A 19,978-nucleotide genomic window follows, 5' to 3' on the forward strand; every position below is an offset into this window, starting at 1 on the left:
TATTTTGACACAGGCCTGACAGCAAAAGAACAGCTGCCATGGCAGTCGGGGAATAGTCTATCCCTGTGCTGAAACATCCCGGGGGCATCTCAGGTCACAAATGAGAGGGAAGAGGGTTCCAGTAGATTTGGAGAGCGTTTTCCTCACTGCCACAGAGAGAAATCATTGATTGAAATTCATTAACTTCCTTTAGAAATATTTTCAAAGTAATCTGAAAATTATTTAGAGAATAATGTGTTCCCTAAAGGGAACAAACAAACATATAAAGTAGCAGCCAGTTATGCTTAATTAGCATCTGGGGCATGGAAGGGGAACGGGTTTAATGTGCTGTGGCTTTAAAACATCAGATGATCACTTGTGAGTGACCACTGTCAATACACTCCATCAGATCCTCAAGAAGGGCCATAGCATGTTATCTGGAAGGTATGAAAAATATTAGACCAAATTTTTAAAATTATATTTTGGAAAAAAACATTTTTCATAAAAAAAAAAAGTTAAGAATGAATTCCCTTACAACACAAACAGAAAATGGATGGGATTCATCAAAATGTAAATGAACTCATGAAAAACTTTAACCTCACAAGTTATCAAAGAAATAGAAGCTGCAGCTGGGAATGGCGGCTCATGCTTATAATCCTAGCACTTTGGGAGGCCGCAGCAGGAAGATCGTTTGAGTTCAGGAGTTTGAGGCCAACGTGGGCAACATAGTGAGACCTTGTTCTCTACAGAAAAATTAAAAATTAGCCAGGCGTAGTGGCACACGCCTGTAGTCCCAGCTACTGAGGAGGTTGAGACAGGAAGATGGAGTGAGACTAGCATTCGAGGCTGCAGTTTGCTGTAATTGTCCACTGAAATCCAGACTGGGTGACCCAGTAAGACCCGTCTCAAGAAAAAGAAAGAAAGAAGAAAAGGAGGAAGGAAGGAAGGAAGGAAGGAAGGAAGGAAGGAAGGAAGGAAGGAAGGAAGGAAGGAAGGAAGGAAGGAAGGGAAAGAAAGAGAGAAAGAAGCTGCAAACAATGAGATTCAATTCTAATTTAATAAACTCACAAAAACTGAAGTACTACTCAGCGCAGAAACAAAATCAGTGAGTTAGTTATTCTTATCCACTGCTGGTACAAAGTTACACGATCCAGCTTTTAGACCATAATTCATATGTGTGTGTGTGTGTGTGTGTGTGTGTGTATTATGGTGACATTTATCATTATCTTATATATATAATAGAAATAACATTAATAATATAAAATGATTATTAACTAAATTTTGAGACACAATGTGGCTATTAATGTTTATGAAGAGTTTTTATAGCTTAAAGAAATGCTTATTTTAAAATTTAAGTGAAAATAAAGGATACAAAATTATTTGAAAATGTGGTCATGATTATATAAACCTGCAAAAAAAGACTGGGGTGCAAGCTCAGACCTGCAATCTCAGCATTTTGCAAGGCCAAGGTGGGCGGATTGCTTGAGCTCAATTCAGGACCAGCCTGGGCAACATAGCAAGATCCCATCTCTACGAAAAATACTAAAATTAGCTGAGTGTGATGACATGCACCTGTAGTCCTGGTTACCCAGGAGGCTGAGGTGAGAGCATCACTTCAGTCCAGGATTTTGAGGCTACAGTGAGCTGTGATCATGTCACTGTACTCCACCCTGGACAAGAGAGTGAGACCCTATCTCAAAAAAACAAACAAGTCAAAGGAAAAAAAAAAACCATCTAGCAGGAAACAACTGAAGAAAATATTCCTGAACAGGCACTTTACCAAAAAATGGCAAATAAGCACATGAAACATATTCCGCATCATTAGTCGTCAGTGAAGTACAAATGCAAACCACAATGACATAACACTAAACACCTATCTAAATGGTTAAAATTAAAAAGACAGACCATACCAAGTGTTCTTGAGGATGTGAAGCAAACTACATACCCTGCTGGTGGGAATGTAAAATTGGTGCAACCACTTTGGAGAACATTTCAGTGGTGTCTCAATGAGTCAAACATATATATATGACATGATTCAATCATTCCTGGCCAGGTATGGTCACAAATGAAATGAAAACATATGTCCACACAAATGTTCAAAGAAGCCTTATTTGTAGTAGTGAAAAACTGGAAACAACCAAAACATCTATCTAGAGATGAAGGGATAAACAAATTGTAGTATGCACACACAATGGAATACTGATACTTGCTAAGATATGGAGAAATCTCAAAATAATTATGTTGAGTGAAAGAAAGAAGACATAAGAATATACACTAGATTATTCAATTTATGAAATTCTAGAAAACACAAATGATCCCACAGTAATAAGAAACCAGAACACTGGTACCTGGGGACTGAGGAGGCCAGGCAGAAAGAGGGATTAAAAACAAGCCCAGAAATGCTTTTGGCTATGTTAGGTCTGGATCTGTTTGCCATCTTGATGCTGGTGATGTCTTCACTGGGTGTGTGTGTGTGTGTGTGTATGTGTGGTGGTGGTGGTGGTGGTAGTCCTCACTTATCCTTGGTTTCACTTTCCAAGGTAGTATCAATTACCCACAGTCAACTGCAGTCCAAAAATATTAATGGAAAATTCCAGAAATCAGCAATTCTTAAGTTTTAAATCCTACGTAGTTTTGAGTAGCCTGATGAAATTTCACATTGTTCAGCTCTGTCCCCACTGGGGACGTGAATCCTCCCTTTGTCCAGCGTCCCAATGGTGTCTATGCTACCCACATATTAGTCATCAGCATATCTGCTCCTGACATTTGACCAACAACATCGTCATGACTGGATGCCGGAAGCAGAAGTTCCTCCTCTGAGTGTCGTTAGAAGGTCAACTGTGCACAACTGTCAACTGTGCCTACGTCATTCATCTCCCTTCATCTCATCACATAGACATTTTGTCATCTCACATCACCACAAGAACGGTGAGTACAGTACAATAAAATGTTTTGAGAGAGAGACCACATTAACATATATTTTATTATAGTATATTATTGCAATTGTTCCATTATTGTTGTTAACGTCCTACTGTGACTAATTTATAAATTAAACTTTGTTATAGGTATGTCTACACAGGAAAATACAGTATATATAGGATTCAGTTCTATATGAGGTTTTAGGCATTCATTGGGGGTATCCCCTGAAGACAATGGGGGACTAGTGCATATATATATATATATATGGGTGTGTGTATATGTGTATGTGTTAAACCTTTTCAAATTGTATATTTAATTATGTACAGTTTATTTTATGTCAATTTTATCTCAGGAATAAAAGGGAGGACCAAAGATCTAAAAGTAGATTCCGGAAATGGTTGCACAGCTCTATACATGACTAAAAATCACCGAGTTGTATACTTCGAGTGGCTAAACATGGTATGTAAAGTATGCTTCCAGAAAGTCATTTCAAAAAAAACAAAACAGACTAGAAGGCAACGTATGCGTGTGTTAAAAGTTGTTAGCTCAGGATAGTGAAATTACAATGGGTATTTTTTTGGTGTTTTCCTTACAACTTTTATTATTTTTTAGGCTTTTCTAATTGAATACATGTTAAAATAAGCAAAAAATATTAAATGTACCTTTGGGAATTGGTACCTTTATGTTATTCAGCTACTGATACTCCAGAAATCAAATGTATTGTCTTTTTATAAACTTGGGACAAATCAGGTTTTTTTAACCTGAAGGAGGCCTTTGCAGGTGAATCAACTTGTTTTATTTGATCTTATTTCTATAGCATTTCTTGCAAGGGCACCTGACACGTACTGAACACCAATCATCTCTGAGGAATGTTTGTATAGAACAGTATTTGTAAAGCAATCCTCCCACCTCCCATTTTCCATAAGATTGATCTGCCCAGTACTTCAAGATACTTCTTATAGGCTAAACTATTATAACAAGTCAAAGGTTAACAAACTACCAGCAGATCTGTAAATACAGATTTATTGGAAAAGAGCTATACAGATTAATTTATGTATTGTGTGTGGCTACTTACACTAAAACAGCAGTGTTGAGTGACTGCAGCAAACATGGTACGGTCCACAAAGATAAAGTTAAGATAGTTACTATCTGACCTTTTATAGAAAATGTTTGCTGACCCTTATAATAAATCATGACAGTCTTTTATTGAGCATTTACTGTGTTCCAGGTATCAGCAAAAGGTTTGCATACATTATTTATTTTACTTTTCACCCCTAAGGTTGTTATAATTATTTAAGCTGTGACTATAAACCACAGAAGTATAAGTAAATTTTTGTTTCGATGCATATAGGAAAAAGTCATTTCTCTATTTAAGGTTGTATTTTTCATGTGTTGACTATGCGGAATAAAATTATGCATGGAAATCAAAAGACTATTTGCAAAAAAGAAAATTTATTTGTAAAATCAATTTTTTCAGAGCTGACAGTATCTCAAAGGTTCAACTTATAAAGGTGTGAGCCAAAAGCAGTATTTTAATTGAACTATAATTCATCCTGAAGTAAAATAGAATCATAATTGTTATTTAATGACTACCTTTCAGAAACTACACTAGGTACTTCACATTACTTGTGCCATCAACACTAACAACCTTACGGAAAAAAAAAAAATACTGTCACTTTTGATTTACAAATGAGAAAGCTGAGTCCCTGAGAAGTTAAGGAGATCAGCAATTAGTTATAGAACCGAAATTAGAACTTGACTTTATCTGAACCCACAGCCTGTTCTCTTTTCATTTAGGGGCACATTTCTCCAAAACACAAAAAGGTATCAAAATTTTAATAATAAGAAGCTTAATTAAACTAAAAAGCTTCTGCACAGCAAAAGAAATTTCAACAGAGTTAACAGTCAACCTGCAGAATAGGAGAAAATATTTGCAAAACTCTATATACAACAGGGGACTGATATCCAGAATGTATAAGGAACTCAAACAACAACAACCAAAATAATCCTATTAAAAAGTGGGCAAAGGACGTGAATAGACACTTTTCAACAGAAGGCATATAAATAGCCTACAGGCATATGAAAAAAATGTTCAACTTCATTAATAATCAGAGAAATGCAATTTAAAATCAAAGTGAGATATCATCTTATACCAGCCAGAATGGCTATTACTAAAAACACAAAAATACCAGATGTTGGCAAGGATACAGAGAAAAGGGAACTCTTATACACTGTTCATGGGAATGTAAATTAGTATAGCCACTATAGAAAACAGTATGGCGATTTCTTGAAGCACTAAAAATAAAACTAACATTTGATCTAGCAATCCCACTACTGGGGTATCTACCCAAAGGAAAGGAAATCAATATATCAAAGGGATATTTGTCCTCAAATGTTTATCACTGCATTAGTCACAATAGCAAAGATACGGAATGAACCAAAGTGTCCATCAATGGAGGACTGGATAAAGAAAACGTGGTACATAAACACAAAGAATACTATTCAGCCATAAAAAATAAAATCATATCTTCCGCAGCAACATGAATGGAATTGGAGTCCATTAACCTCCTAAGTGGAACAAGCCAGACATAGAAAGAGAAATACCACATGTTCTCACTTATAAATGGGAGTTAAATAATGTGTACACATGGACGTAGATTGTGGAATAATAGACAATAGAGATTCAGAAGGGTAAGAGTGGGTGGTGGATGATGATAGATTACTTAATGAGTACAGTGTATGCTATCTGGATGACGGATACCCTAAAAGCCATAACTTCATCACTATGCCATCTAGCTATGTATTACCCAATTACCAAAAACACCCTAAAATTACGCTTGTACTCCATAAATTTATACAAATAAAAGAGAAGCATACAGAGCTCTGCTTCTGAAAAAAATAATCACATAAGAGCTGAAAATCTCAAAATATTTTTGGAGCTGTTTGTAGCAAGAGGATTAAAAGCATTCTAAATGAAAAAGAAGCTTTTTATTAGATTTCTGTTTCCAGTTTTATCACTAATTGGCTGCCATAAGGATGGCAGGGAAATGTACATTATCTGGAAAATATGTGCCAAATATGTCGCATGCCATTTACTTCAGTAATTATGGTGAAGCCTCAGAAGAGCATACCAGCTGTTAAGAGCAACTTAAATTTATCTCCTGGGAAGGCTAAGTCACTGCTAGGAAGCACCTTCCAGGTAAACAGGCATCTGTGTGATACACTATGTTTCCATGCACTTGAAGAAGCATGATTTCCATCGGAAAGATCCAAGTTCAGAGCAGCACCGATGCACAACTGGAAAGATGTCTTGTGCGAATGTCCCTAGAGTCACTGGCATCGCCATGGCCATCCATTGGATTTTATAGACATTTGAGTGATATCAACCCTTTGGGACATCTTTAATGAATCTGTTTTTGGCATCAATCCATAGGAATCCGTCTTGGTACACTTTAAGTAAGGCTGGCAGCACTAGGATTCCTCATAAAGTTTATTCTTGAATTCACAGACATGTTAGTAGTCAAAGTCAACAGTCCTTGTGAATAGAACTGTTACTAGAAGATAACATTGGGCATCTACTGTCTGTAAGACAACTGTGCTAAGGCCTTTATATGTATTTTCTTATTTAATCTTCACTTCAACCTTATGTAATAGGTACTATTATTATCCTAACTTAAAAGTATTTTCCTTTGTAACCATTTCATCAATGAAAAGATAAAATAAATTCATCTGAACTATGAATAGATAACATTAAACACCAGAGCTTGGTGGGGGGTTGAGGGCAAGAGAAGGGAGAGCATTGGGACAAATACCTAATGCATGAGGTGCTTCAAACCGAGATGATGGGTTGATGGGTACAAACCACCGTGGCACATGTATACCTATGTAACAAACTTGCATGTTCTGCACATGTATCCCAGAACTTAAAGTATAATAAAAAATAAACATAAAAAATTATAAGTCATACAAAAAAGTTTAAAAAAAAGAATAGATAGTCCAGCCTGGCATCTGTAATGCCAACACATTGAGAGGATGAGGTGGGAGGATTGCTTGAGCCCAGGGGTTCAAGACCAGACTGGGCAATATAGCAAGACCCCATATCTACAAATTAAAAATTAGCCGATGTGGTGGCATGCACCCGTGGTCCCAACTACTCAGGAGGCTGAGGAGGGAGGATATCTTGGGCCCAGGAGGTCAAGGCTGCAGTGAGCCATGTTCTTGCCACTGCACTCCAGCCTGGGACACCTATCAAGACCCTGTCTCAAAAAAAAAAAAAAAAAAAAGAATAGGTAATCCCTGTGTTTTTGTTATCTAACCATAAGGAAGATAACTTATAAATACAGTTCTACTTCCTAAGTTAACGTGCCTAAGCTTTTTGTATTTCTTCTATCACACAATACTTCAACTTATGGTAGTAGAAAAAAATTCTTATTTAGAAGGTGGAGTAGTCTACACCCTACTCTTACGAAAAACAAAAAGGGCCAAATGACCCACCTAATACCAGGCATTTTGTTTAAAAAAATTTTTTAAGTAATGTTCAGTTTCCTCAGGGCACGTATGACTCAACTCATATTCAAGAGGTTTGTAAGAATATTGGCTTCAGCATCAGATGTCTGTGTAGGTCTCTATCAGGAACTGGCTCTGTGATCCTAGACAAGTTACGTAATCCCACTGGATGCGCTTCTTATCTATAAATAGCAGATCATAATTTATCCACTTCCAAGAATAATTGAGGGAGTAAATGAGATAATGTACATAAAGCCTTTCACGCTAAGTGCTCATTCATGTCAGCTATAACAATGACCATTAATATTACTTCTATTATTATATATAACTTCATATTTAAAATTATTATTCTGAGACTATATAAGTCTTAAAGTATCTTCAGATTCATGTGTACTAAAAAAATATAGAAAGAATGAAAAAGACCTACTATGTGATAGCACAATAGGATGACTACAGTCAATAATAACTAATTGTATGATTTTAAAATAAGTTTTAAAATGCAATTGGATTGTTTGTAACTCAAGGGATAAATGCTTGAGGGGATACCCCATTCTCCATTGTGTGTTTATTTCCTATTGCATGCCTATAGCAAAACATCTCAGGTACTCCATAATGTTTTTAAATAATTTTTAAAAATATTTTTAAAGTATCTTCAGAACCACAAAAGGATGATAATGATGATGATGTCAATTTTACAGTTAACTGTATATTTTTTTTGTTACCAAAATCTTCAAAAATGGAATTTACATATCGGGTTGTCAGATAATTGGAATAGTCAATTACTCAAAACACCCTATTACCAAATCATTAATCAATCCGTAGTTATTTGTTGAAATTATACTATGTAAAATACCTTGTGTTAAATATTATGAGTGATAAAGAGGGCCATGCCACTTCCTAAAAAGAATATTGGAGAATGAAATGATATGGAGAATGAAATGATAATTGGGATAGAGATTCACTGTTACACGTTTGTGCAAGACCATAAGATGTACACCACGAGTGAATCCTAATGTAAATTATGAACCCTGGATGACAAGGATGTGGCAATGTAAGTTCATCTCTTGTAATGAATGCACCTCTCTGATGAGACTATGAATAATGGAGGAGGCTATACCCAAGGGCAGGGAATACATGGGAAATCTTTGTACCTTTCTCTCAATGTTGCTGTGATCCTAAAACTCTACAAAATAAGATATTTTTTAACCTAAAAAGCTACACCTAGATTAAAGTCTATTTTTTTAGAAAGGCAAGACCATAGTTTGGGAGAAAATATTTGCAACGATTCATAATGAGTTCTTACAGCTCCATAATTAGAAAATTAAAACACTAATAGAGAATGGGCAAAAATTTTGGACAGCTATATTATCAAAGAAGGTATCAAGATGGAAAATAATCTGTGCAAAGATATTTAACACCATTGATCACTGGATAAGTGAAAATAAAAGCAAGGAGATACTACTATCACTAGAATGGCTAAAATTAGAAAGGCTGACCATACCAAGTAGCAGCAAGGATGTGGAGCAACTAGAACTCTCATACATTGCTGGTGGGAATGAAAGAAAGCACAACCATGATGGAAAATAATTTGGTAGTTTCTTAGAAAGTTAAACATACAGGCCAGCACAGTAGCTCACGTCTGTAATCCCAGCACTTTGGGAGGCCAAGGTGGGCAGATCACCTGAGGTCAGGAGTTCAAGACCAGCCTAGCCAACATAGTGAAACCCTGTCTCTATTAAACAGACAAAAATTAGCCAGGCATGGAGGTGTGCACCTGTAATCCCAGCTATCCAGGATGCTGAAGCAGGAGAATCGCTGGAATTCGAGAGGCAGAGGCTGTAGTGAGCCAAGATCATGCCACTGCACTCCAACCTGGGTGACAGAGCAATAAGAAAAGGAAAAGAAAGAAAGAAAGAAAGAAAGAAAGAAAGAGAGAGAGAGAGAGAGAGAGAGAGAGGGAGGGAGGGAGGGAGGGAGGAAGGAAGGAAAGAAGAAGGGAGGGAGAGAGGAAGGGAGGGAGGGAAGTTAAATATACATTTACCATATGACTCGGCAATTCCATTCTTATATTACCCAAGATAAATTAAAATACATGTTCACACAACTAGTGCTAGAGAGCATCTTAAGTGGTTTTGGGAGGCATGAATGGGGTGGAGATTGCATAATGGCACAAGCAAACATTTTGGGTGATGGAAACATTCTGTATCTTGATGGTGGTGATAAATATAGGACTATAGATATTTGTGAAACCATATCAAATTCTGTACTTAAATTTAGTAAATCGTATTGTATGTTAAAATTATGTTTCAATAAAATTGATGCAAAAATATAATTATTGACATAAGTTATTCGATGATAAATGCTACAGTGGTTCCAATAAATACAGACTTCAGGAGACAGAAAAGGAAGACGAGAATGAATACTTATAAAGTGGTTCCTGTGTGCTTTTTAAACACAATAGAAGTCCTGCCAACAAAGTATCTGAAAGGCAAGTTTAGCTAGTTTGGACTTTGAAGAAAGTGTCTGACCTGTGAAATAGTAAGAAATGCATCCAAGTCAGGGCCGGGCGCTGTGGCTCAAGCCTGTAATCCCCGCACTTTGGGAGGCTGAGGCGGGTGGATCACGAGGTCAACAGATCGTAGACCATCCCGGTCAACATAGTGAAACCCCGTCTCTACTAAAAATACAAAAATTAGCTGGGCATGGTGGTGCGTGCCTGTAATCCCGGCTACTCAGGAGGCTGAGGCAGGAGAATTGCCTGAACCCAGGAGGCGGAGGTTGCAGTGAGCCGAGATGGCGCCATTGCACTCCAGCCTGGGTAACAAGAGCGAAACTCCGTCTCAAAAAAAAAAAAGAAATGTATCCAAGTCACGAAACTAGTAAGCAGTATATTCAAGCCCAAGTCTGTCCGATTTGGAAATCCAGGTACTACACTGCACCACATAGCTTCCCATATAATTTAGATGCAGCCACAAACGAAATCACTCTTTAACCCCACAAATATCAAAAGTAAACCATCCAAAAAAAAATCAAACCACCATTACTGTTCTCCTAATGATATTAATTTGTGCAACAGCCAAATAATTCATAAGAAATCTCAACACCAAGTCCTAATCTTTCAAATAGAGAATCCTGAATGGCCATAGAAGCTATTATAATTTTCAGAGCAAAGTTATTGTAGAGATGTTTGCATAAATACTCTGTGAAATTTTCAAATTTACTCATACATTTTATCAAATTCTCAAGGACACTTCTGGAGTAATCTCATCACTTATAGAGCATTAATTCTGAGGCCTGACTACAGATAATATAGCTATTATGTAATAGTTAATAGTTCAAAATGGAAAGTTAACATACTTCTAAAAATACCAAGGAAACTAGTATATTAAAATGTCAACTGTGATCACTAAAAATTGCTTCTAGCTGTGTCTAATTATCTCACACTCTCTTTAAGAGTTCTGCATTTCATACCAGGGGTGGCCTGAATAAGTAACATTATTTCATATGTGGCAACTGTTTAGCTTATTCTCAATGTACAGCTTTATCATGATCTCATAAACTTCATGACCCATCCAATCCTTCAATTTTCAAATACTATCAGGAGTTTGACTAATAGGCAAATATGCTGAGGGACCAAAAAACAAATACTAAGAGCATGTTAAAAAATTAATCCTAAACTGTGCCTAGCAGGCTTCAGTGCTTAAGCTACATTTAACTAATATGGTGTATCAGATTTTCACAAGTGCCATGCATCTTTGCAGCTCATCTAATGGAGTTTGGGTAATGCTATTCATTAGTAAGAAAACTTAGAAACCATCCATTATTTTGTTCTCCCCAAGAAAGTGATCTTCCCATGATTTGGCAAATGTGGGCACACAAATATACACAACTATTACTATAAAATGGAGAGCTAATGTACATATTTGGTCATCTAGAATCCTTCAAAAAATTATCTTGCAGAGAACTATCTAGATAATTGAGGAAATAATGATGTCTGTGTCAAATATTTGGAGAAAGCTCTAAAGTAATGAATATTTTGATTACTTAAACAGTCTGAAAGAAATTAAGTAAAAGCCTTGAAAACTCAGTCTAAGAAAATAGAGAATAGTTAAGGATCCTTCCCAATAATTTTGGAAGAAAGAGTGAAGGTGCATTTAAAATGTTAGTAGATTGAATTTGTAAAGCTGTCTGTGTGGCAGAAGGCAAGGGAAGCCTTTATGACCCAGGGCTGAGTGGCTGCCTCCTGCCGACTTGTCCTTATCCCCTCCCCACGAATACAGCCAGGGTCCCACACCATCACCCACAGCTTGAAATCAGAAGGAGCCTTACATCATTTCAGTTTGCGGCATCTAGCACTAACACATAAACCTCTTCTTACAAAGAGTAACCTTTATCTTTCCACTTCTGATACAGTTCTGACCAATCAAGATTCAGATGCATTCATGCCCTAAATTGACATATCATTTTCCCCCATTGGAAGTGCTTCAAATATATAACTTTCTCTTTATGTCACATGATCATCACAATTGAATAGTATCCAGCCACTGACCCAAAAGAAGCAGAAGCTGTTAGTTTTGCAGACAGCCCTAGTTATCAGCATCCACTTGTGCTTATGCACCATGGTAATTAATCAAGGTTGCCCAGATTGGATGATAACATGAATTCAGGTCCACAATCCCTCAGCCTAAACCCTTAAAGCTGGATGTGTCTTAGAATTAAGAAATTTTTATGTTTTACAAAAGTAAAAATGTACCTGATATGTACGTTATGTAATATCCCAGTGAAGTCTGGAATGGCATTCCAAAATCACACATCCTAACATTTCTTCAAAAAATGAATTAGTATTCACACTAAGTATGATTTTGAAAATAGCCTCAAATCAGGTCAGATTAAACTTTGCCATCACATGAGTTGTGAACTAACTATTGGATCTCAAAGCTTTTAGCAGAATACAGAAGTAGTCGCAGAGGAATAATAGTAGTGGAAAATGTTTGCAATCATTATGAGTACTTGTATATGCAAACAGATACCAGGCACTAGCTATACATGATCTCCTTAATCTCCCCAACAACCTTGAGGTTAAAACTACTTTCAAAAGGGTGTTTTACACAAAGTGACTTAAAAACACTGATTTCACAATGTACATGATATATAAATGTTTTAAACCTCTCTCCCAAATCATGAATCAAATCCAATATTGTTATTAGCCCATTCTTTATTGGCTTTCTCATTTTGAATAACATTCCTGTCCCTGATTATAGGATTTTAATATCATTAGAGTCCTACATAACATATCCAGAGGTAGATTTAAAATAAAATTTAAAAATCACACAATTTCAAATTATTTCAGGAGGTGCAGGCAGCCACAGGGGCAACTCTGAGATTATTCACTAGTTCAGCAACTCAGACCAAAATTACACACTAACAGTTATCCCATTAAGGAGACTCGCTTCCTTTCATGAGTGTCTGTATGCTCATCCCATACATGTGAAATTTATGTTTACCACTACAAGGGAAAACTTGATTTAAAAAAAAAAAAAAAGACGGTACAAGGGTTCCAAGTGTTAATATAGAATTGGATGGTAATCTGTTGAGTCCGGAAGTTGTATACTGAGACCCATGAAAATCTCATTACCTATCTTAGCCCTTTGTCTCCATATGTGGTTTAAGTGGCCTTCACTCTTCCTAGCTGTGTATTCTACATTTAGCTTATTAATTTGGATTCAATCTCCTCCAAATCATGCCAACTCAGCTTGCAAAGTGCAAGTCCAGATTTCATCCTGTGGAGTTTTTATAAACATATTACTCTAAGAATTATTAACAAAATATATGAGGCTACAGTGATATGATAATCACTAATCATATCTCCAGTAAACAATTCACTCTAACAACCTTGGTATAAACTGATTATTCAAATAATTATCATTTTTAATGTTCATCTTATTCAAACAATGAATCAGATACTATAACAATATAATGCATTAAAGTTTTATTCCTTAAATAAGATGCTTCCCTACTGTGTATCTTAATCAAGGAACAAGGAAAGCATCCCAACTAAATTTATGGTCTTAGTATAATCTAAAATTATCTTCTTACAAATATGAAAGTCTTTGCTATTGCAAGTGTCTTAGGTTGAGTTCCTTCGGAAGCCAAGCCTAAAGGATTTGAATGCAAGTAATTTGCATGATTCTGAAATCCATATCTACTATGCTTAGGATACCACATCCTGTGCCGACTCATTTAAATACTATCTCTGAAAATCCCCAAACATGTGTATTTATTTCCACACATATAGTCATCTATTTCAGTATTGTGTGTGTGTTCATGCCCCAAGAAACATAACACATTCTCAAGCAGTAAAACTGGCCCAGGATACAACACTGTCCTGCTTGGCTAATGGGCCTTAGCTATCACATATACTTTATAGCACCACCACCTTCAGCCAATCTACCAAAGCAAATATGTCTTCATATTGTTGGCTTCTCTTTTGTCCATTTATTTTGTGTTTTGTGAACAATTTTGACCGGTACTGGCCCAAAAACAGTATGTAAGTAACAGTGCTGGATGTGTGGCAAACGTTAAAATCTAGAAAGAAAATCAACCTGAACATTGAAAGGCAAGAAGTTTTATCTCCCTTGATGCATCATCAGGTAAATGGCCAAAGACAGTGATGTGGAGTTTTATGTGGAATTTTTTAAAAACCTCAAATATACAGGAAGAGAATGAAACAGTCGTTACCACCTGCTGGGTGGGGGAGCGGTCAGGGAATAGGAAATGTAGGTCGAAGAATTCAAATTAGCAGATGAGTACGATGAAAAAGTTTAGACATCACACAACATGGAAACTAAAGTTAATAAAATTATATTGTATATCGGGTTTTTTGTTAAAAAAGTGGATTTTAGCTGCTCTTATCACCAAAAACTTGACTACATGAGATGATAGATATATTAATCTCCTTCACTACAGTAACCCTCTTACTATTTATTAATATATTTATCCCACAACATGTTGTAAAGCTCAAATATATACAATAAAATTTATTTTAAAATAATAAAAATATTGATAGTACAACAGGGTAACTATAGTCAATAATAACTTCATTGTACAATTTCAAATAACTAAGAGTGTAATTGGATTGTTTGTAACTCAATGAATAAATGCTTGAGGGGATGGAGACCCCATTCTCCATGATGTGCTTATTTCACACTGCATGTCTGTATCAAAGCATCTCATGCACCCTATAAATATATACACCTACTATGTACCCACAACAATTAAAAATTGAAAAACACTAAAAAAGTGGGAGAAATATATTTGTAACATTTATCTCACATAAAGATCTAATATGCCTAATAAATTTTAAGTATTAAAATTGAAGAAGGAGAGCCAGGTGTGGCACACACGTGTAGTTCCAGCTACTTGGGAGGCTGAGCAGGGAGAAGCACTTGAGCCCAGGAGTGTGAGGCTGCAGTGAGCTATGCTTGTGCTCCGAATAGCCACTGCATTGCAGCCTAGGCAAGATAACGAGACCCTATCTCTAAAATTTTAAAAAGAAATTAACTGTGGAAAGAAACTATAATACATGTATACATCAAAATAATATGCGGCTTTAAACTACAATAAACAAGAGCAGTATAAACTAAAACAAAAAGAATAAAGAACAGTGAGGGTGAAGACCAGCAGTCACATGGGATTGGTGAAGGGAGCCTGCTGACATTCTGAGAGCATCATAAACACAACTGCAGCCCAGGAAGACTGAGCAACAACTGGGTGAGTAGAACCAGAAAGAACAAAGGCCAGAGGCACATCATGACTTCAGGGGATTTGAAGAGAACAGAGAGCTGTTGCCAGGACTGCCATTGTACACATAGCATATTCCCTTCTAACGTTACCTATATTGAAGGAGGGAAAAGAGGGAGGAAGAGAGGGAGGAACGGAGAAAGGAAGGGAGAGAGGAGGGAAAAGAGTAAAGGGCTGGAATTTCCCCATTGTGCTGGCTGTCAGTGGGCGCAGAGCTGAGGCTTCCTGTACCTGCCCCTCTGTTCCTGCACCCTCAAGGTCCCCTGATCACATCCTCTTTCTCCCTCATTCTTGGCTAGCTGAGCTCCTATCACCACCCACCACCTGGGTGTTCTAGGGTACATTTCAAAGGAGCAGAAACTGGGGGCAAAAGCAGGGCTATTGCAACGTACACAGAGCCATCCCAGCATGATCACTCTGCAGGGACAGAGAAACATGAAACCTCTGCAAAACCAGAATCACGGTAAAATGAGTAGACATTGTAAATCCAAGGCGCGGATGTACTGAGTCAGGAGATAAGAGATGTGGGGGAGCGACACTAGACTGTTAAATTGCAGTCATTAAAGATTGTGCTTTGTCCGTTTAGAAGGAAAATAGCAAATTCATGACAAATATTTAATACATTTTAAAATATCTGAGATGTAATATTTCCCTCCTTTCAAGTCTGCAGTGCTGCTCGGCAGTTTTCATTTGACACAGCAAGTGCCCACCATGTGCCAGAGGCTGTGTTAGGTACTGAGATCATGGAGATGACTGAGAAATAGTAACTCCCCTCAAGGAGCCGAATCCAGTGGAACAGCCTCCAGGTCATTAACCACAGAAGAATTTGCTCTGAAACTAGGATTTTACTAATTGGAGTTTTATTTCATTTTAAAAATCCTATACCCAACAATTTAAAGGCCTTTTCTAATAAGTGAATTACAGAAGGCTTGCTTTGGGAGATATTCAAGCAAATATTGATCTGACCATTAAGAGAAGCTCAGACTAACAGGATAAACAATATTATAAATAGTAAAGTCAAAACAAAGTCAACAAGGAGAAGGTTCAAGTCAAGATTATGTCGTTGCTTTTAAATAAAATGAAATATTTTTATTCTAGCATCTATTTCTGTCAAATATTACAGACATACTAATTCATCTGTCAATACCCTATTACCCATCCACTTCTGTAGAGAACTAGGGTGCTAGAAAACGTAAGCACCCTTAGAAATACTACAATTCAGTTGCAGAGAAGAAATAGACAACAGAATTGTTAAAAGATACAGATTAATACCATTTCAATATAAGAAAATCTCAAGCCAGTGTATGATTATTGGGCAAACGGAGCAGCGCTATTGTAATTTACAAAGGAAAAAAGCATGAACATTTCAGACAAGTGTGTATTTAAGCAAGATCTTGAAGGACAAGTAAAATTTGGACACAAGGAAGGCAGGACAACAAAAATGTCCCTGTATAGAAATATGGTAGGAAAAGACCATAAATAAGGTAAGGAGTGAATTATTTGAGATAGCAGAGATAGAGTAATGTGGAGCGCTTTCAATGTTGAGCCAGAAAATTGGATTTTATGCTCGGCAATGGGGAATGGAAAGAGCCCCTGCAGGTGTTTGAGCAAAGGAGCGATATAAAGTGGTATTTTAAGAGCATTTGTCTGGCTTTACTATGTAAAAATTAAAAGGAAGCCGATGGATAAGAAAGCCCGATAGTCAGCCAGGCATCGTGGCTCAACACCTGTAATCCCAACACTTTGGGAGGCCGAGGTGAGTGAATCACAAGGTCAAGAGATTGAGACCATCCTGGCCAACATGGTGAAACCCCATTTCTACTAAAAACACACAAAAATTAGCCGGGCATGGTGGTGCATGCCTGTAGTCCCAGATACTCAGAAGGTTGAGGCAGGAGAATTGCTTGAACCTGGGAGGTGGAGGTTGCAGTGAGCTGAGACTGCACCACTGCACTCCAGTCTGAGCAACAAGAGAGAAACTTCAACTCAAAAAAAAAAAAAGAAAAGAAAAGAAAACCCAATCGTTCAGATGTGAAGTAGTAAGGATTAGAAGTAGGTTGGGACAGTGAACAGCAGTGTGAGAGGTTTAGGAGAAAAGATTCATAAGACTTGATGAGTTATCAGAGATCAAGAGATTCACTGATCTCAACAACTGGTGGCCAAGGGAAGGAAAAAATCATTAATGAAATTAAAAAGTCAAGATGGAAGACGTTTCAAAGTAGATGAAAGCTAATGGAAGTAGGTCATAAAACTGAGGTAAAGCAGTAATCATAGGACTTAATGCACTGAGTGGTATACACTCTGGAAAAAAAATCGTAGTAAATATACTGTTTTGGGGTTTTTTTGCTTGTTTGTTTGTTTCTGAGACAGAATCTTGCTCTTTGCCCAGTCTGGAGTGCAGTGGCATGATCTCGGCTCATGCCTCCTGGGTTCAAGCAATTTTCCTGCCTCAGCCTCCCAAGTAGCTGGGACTACAGGCATGCATCACCATGCCTGGCTAATCTTTTTGTGTTTTTAGTAGAAATAGAGTTTCACCATGCTGACCAGGCTGGTCTCAAACTCCTGACCTTAAGTGATCCACCTGCCTCGGCCTCCCAAAGTGTTGGTATTACAGGCATGAGCCATTGTGCCCAGCCAATATACTGTTTTTAAATAATATTTTTTCCTAACTATAAAGCAACTTAAGTTCAATGCACACAAATTTGGTATTAAAAAAAAAAAAGAAGAAAGAAAAATCATTTAGAATCCTGCTACCCAGAGATGGCTACTTTAACACATGTCTATCCTTTGAGTCCTTTTTTTCCTATGTCAATAAAGTAAAATAATAATAATAATACAGCCTTACGCTTGTAATCTCAACACTCTGGAAGCCTGAGGCAGACAGATCAGGCTTAGGCAGGCCTCTTGAGGTCAAGAGTTTGAGACCATCCTGGCCAACATGGCAAAACCCCCCTCTACTAAAAATACAAAAATACCCAGGTCTGGTGGTGCGCTCCTGTAATCCCAATTATTTGGGAGGCAGAGGCATGAGAATTGCTTGAACCCAGGAGACAGAGGTTGCAGTGAGCTGAGATAGCCCCACTGCACTCCAACCTGGGTGACTCTGTCTCAAAATAAATAAATAATTTTTAAATGAGAGGGAAAGGGAGTTGAGAGAGAAGAATGACTAAGATTTATTGACTGCCTATTACATTCCAAGCATTAATCTAAGGTCTTCACATATATTAACAGTTATTCTTTGCAACAACTCTATGAGCTAGGTAACATTATTATCCCTTTATGCAGATGGAGAAACCGGGGCCCAGAAAGCTCAAGTCTGCCATGGCTGCCACACTTTTGTGAGGTGGGCAAGCAGCAGACATGGCGCCCACTGGGAGTCATGGCTTCCCTGCCAGTTCCAGTGGTACTGCTTTGGAGGGCACAGAAAGAAACAGCACAGGTGGCAGAGAGATGTACACATTATCATAGATGAGAACCTAAGACAGTTGTTGGAAGGAGATTGGATGATAGAATTTTAGGCCTCATGGTACCCTGCTTGTCAAAATCTTCAACCAGAATGGAAAGTTTTGCTGAATGGGGAAAAGATCTTGACGTTAATGTTGCAAAAGTAGATGTCACAGGGCAGCCAGGACTGAGTAGAGAGTTCATCATAACTGCTCTCCTACTATTTATCATTGTAAAGATGGTGAATTTAGGCACCATCAAGGTCCAAGGACTATGAAACACTTCAGAAACTTTGTAAGTGATAAAGAGTAGAAGAGTATTGAATCAGTTCCATCATGGCTTGGTTTGGGTTCCTTTCTGATGAACAATATGTCAGCACTCTTTCAGCTCTCTATGTGGATCAGGATTTGCCATAACTAACTTATTGAAAACTTTGAATTACCGGTTTTGAAATTGTATACAGCTTTTGCTTTAGCAATTCTTCTTTCAGAACTGTTTTTAGGACTCTGTATGATATTTGTGGCAGATTGCTTTTGTCCTTCAAAAAGGCGCAGACTGTAGATGTACATACTGTATTAGTCCGTTCTTGTACTGCTCTAAAGAATTATCTGGGCCGGGCGCGGTGGCTCACGCCTGTAATCCCAGCACTTTGGGAGGCCGAGGCAGGTGGATCACAAGATCAAGAGATCAAGACCATCCTGATCAACATGTGAAACCCCGTCTCTACTACAAATACAAAAAAAATTAGCTGGGCATGGTGGCACGTGCCTGTAATCCCAGCTACTCGGGAAGCTGAGGCAGGAGAATTGCCTGAACCCAGGAGGCGGAGGTTGCGGTGAGCCGAGATTGCGCCATTGCACTCCAGCCTGGGTAACAAGAGCAAAACTCCATCTCAAAAAAAGAAAAAAGGAGTATCTGAGTCTGGGTAGTTTATAAAGAGAAGAGGTTTAAGTGGCTCACTGCTCTGCAGACTGTACGGGAAGCACGACAGCTTCTACTCAGCTTTTGGGGAGGCCTCAGGAAACTTACCATTATGGCAAAAGGCAAAGGGGAAGCTGGTTCTTCACATAGCCAGAGAAGGAGAAAGAGAGAGAGGGAAGAGGTGCTACACACTTTAAACAACCAGATCTCACAATCACTCACTCCCTCACTCACGGGGGAACACCATTGAGGGGATGGTGCTAAACAATTCATGAGGGACGGCCCTGTGATCAATCACTTCCCACGAGGCCCCACTTCCAACATTGGAATTTGGAATGAGATTTGGGCAAGGACACAGATTCAAACCATATCACTCCACCTCTAGCTCCTCCCAAATCTCACATCCTTC

The 19,978-nt window shown here is 37.8% G+C and overlaps 1 protein-coding gene and 1 pseudogene across 2 annotated transcripts in view; one reads left to right on the forward strand and one right to left on the reverse strand.

The window, feature by feature from the left end:
- Nucleotides 1–19,978, reverse strand: part of SLCO5A1 (solute carrier organic anion transporter family member 5A1) — a 147,241-nt gene that overhangs the window by 90,689 nt on the left and 36,574 nt on the right. The window lies entirely within an intron of this gene.
- On the forward strand, nt 2,772–19,209 carry LOC144579815 (thioredoxin-related transmembrane protein 1 pseudogene; annotated as a pseudogene).

This window comes from Callithrix jacchus, chromosome 16 (assembly GCF_049354715.1).
Source record: "Callithrix jacchus isolate 240 chromosome 16, calJac240_pri, whole genome shotgun sequence".
Taxonomy (NCBI): Eukaryota; Metazoa; Chordata; class Mammalia; order Primates; family Cebidae; genus Callithrix; species Callithrix jacchus.